Source organism: Anopheles funestus, assembly GCF_943734845.2.
Source record: "Anopheles funestus chromosome X unlocalized genomic scaffold, idAnoFuneDA-416_04 X_unloc_124, whole genome shotgun sequence".
NCBI classification, from domain to species: domain Eukaryota; kingdom Metazoa; phylum Arthropoda; class Insecta; order Diptera; family Culicidae; genus Anopheles; species Anopheles funestus.
Genome location: NW_026045066.1, coordinates 27,501 through 30,000, shown reverse-complemented (window position 1 = coordinate 30,000; position 2,500 = coordinate 27,501). Strand labels below are relative to the sequence as shown.

The 2,500-nt window shown below is 49.6% G+C and overlaps 1 non-coding gene across 1 annotated transcript; it reads right to left on the bottom strand.

The window, feature by feature from the left end:
• Positions 1-158: 158 nt before the first annotated feature.
• On the bottom strand, positions 159-316 carry LOC125772846 (5.8S ribosomal RNA). Its single transcript, XR_007419698.1, has one exon. It is a non-coding gene; the product is annotated as a 5.8S ribosomal RNA (ribosomal RNA).
• Between the last annotated feature and the right edge of the window lie 2,184 nt (positions 317-2,500).

Below are 2,500 nucleotides of genomic sequence, written 5' to 3'. Positions count from 1 at the left end.
TTCAGCGCCCTGCGGTCCCAACAAAGGTCCCGAGCACGCCATTATGCACAGTGTGGAAGCGTGTTTCCCCCACGACACTAGACGGGCTGCTCGCCATAGTGTTCTATTGTGGCACGCTCCACCCTGAAGTTTGGTTTGTTGTATATCAAGGAATTGATAGGCACTCAAGAATGTGTGCATCGGCCGGGTTTAATCGTCCGACGCGCAATATGCGTTCAACTTATCGGTGTTCATGTGTCCTGCAGTTCACATTGTGACGCGCATTTAGCTGCGGTCTTCATCGATCCATGAGCCGAGTGATCCCCTGCCTAGGGTTTTATAGTAAGGTTCCCAATGTAACACAATCCCGGTGGTACGTCCAAAGACTAACTTTCTGACTAAGTTGTCTTTATTACCCAATAGTCCCAGGCCTTGTGACTTGTGGCTCATGTCTACGCCCATGGCCACCATTCGCTAAGATAGTTTTGAAGTCACTTTGAAGGCCCAGGAACAACTCTCTTAGCACATCGGTTAACCTGGCGCCGCAGTCAACTCATGTGCTTGGATCGGATCGAGCTATTGAGTATTGGGCCTGCATACTCGCTCATCCGTATCCTTTGCGTACCGCCCCATGGCCCTTGTATGTCTGCACCACAGTTCCTGTTCGTTCCGTGCCTATGGCCGGATACGTATTGCACATCGGTATACCTGTCGCTACTCAGGCAACTCGTGTGCGTGGATTGGATCGAGAACATGGTGTGTGCCCCATGTTATAATTGATAGTCCATATCCACTTTATAGGTTAAAGTCATAAGTTGTGATTGCACAACCATTCTTCATAAGAGTTTAATCACTCTTCAACTAACTTTCGTTCTGGTGTCTTGGTATCAAATCGCGTAAGACACAAGATTCTACTGGCCAAATAGAATCTAGCACATTGGTTAACCTGGCGCCGCAGTCAACTCATGTGCTTGGATCGGATCGAGCTATTGAGTATTGGGCCTGCATACTCGCTCATCCGTATCCTTTGCGTACCGCCCCATGGCCCCGTCCTTAGAGTTAATGACTAGTAGGCTTAACTCTTTGTATGTCTGCACCACAGTTCCCGTTCGTTCCGTGCCGTGGCCGGATACGTATTGCACATCGGTATACCTGTCGCTACTCAGGCAACTCGTGTGCGTGGATTGGATCGAGCTCATGGGGTGTGTAGAGATTCCATGTTATAATTGCAAGTCCATATCCACTTTATAGGTTAAAGTCATAAGTTGTGATTGCACAACCATACTTCATAAGAGTTTAATAACTCTTCAACTAACTTTCGTTCTGGTGTCTTGGTATCAAATCGCATAAGACACAAGATTCTACTGGCCAAATAGAATCTAGCACATTGGTTAACCTGGCGCCGCAGTCAACTCATGTGCTTGGATCGGATCGAGCTATTGAGTATTGGGCCTGCATACTCGCTCATCCGTATCCTTTGCGTACCGCCCCATGGCCCCGTCCTTAGAGTTAATGACTAATAGGCTTAACTCTTTGTATGTCTGCACCACAGTTCCCGTTCGTTCCGTGCCGTGGCCGGATACGTATTGCACAACAGTAGATACCATCACCTGACGTATCTAACACACCACTATTGTAACTCGTCGTCGAAGGACCTTTCAAGTGCCTGATGGCCAGGGGAGCTCTTACACGGCACGGAGACACAGTGATGCTCGCCCATCACAGTGTACAACGATCGAGTTTGCTTAAGTGTCTGGGTACCTGCACACCAGACACAATGCAATGGCCACGGATCCACACAAGGCACATCACATGCAGAAAGCTTCACCAGATTATGACACATACCACACTCTTGTAACTCGTCGTCGAAGGGGCGTTCAAAGTGCCTTACGGCTAGGGGAGATCTAGCACGGCACGGAGACACAGTGATGGTTGCCCATCAAAGTGTACAACGATCGAGTTTGCTTTCCGCGCAAGCGTTCTAAGTGTCTGGGTACCTACACACCAGACACAATGCAATGGCCACGGATCCACACAAGGCACATCACATGCAGAAAGCTTCACCAGATTCTGACACATACCACACTCTTGTAACTCGTCGTCGAAGGGGCGTTCAAAGTGCCTTACGGCTAGGGGGGATCTAGCACGGCACGGAGACACAGTGATGGTCACCCATCAAAGTGTACAACGATCGAGTTTGCTTTCCGCGCAAGCGTTCTAAGTGTCTGGGTATCTAAGCACCAGACACAATGCAATGGCCACGGATCCACACAAGGCACATCACATGCAGAAAGCTTCACCAGATTCTGACACATACCACACACATGCAACTCGTCGTCGAAGGGGCGTTCAAGTGCCTTACGGCTAGGGGAGATCTAGCTCGGCACGGAGACACAGTGATGGTCACCCATCAAAGTGTACAACGAACGAGTTGGCTTTCAACAAATTCTGACACATAGCAAGCGAGCGACCGAGCTACACCGAAGGCAGCCCATGGTTGGTCACTCGCGGACGATCATCA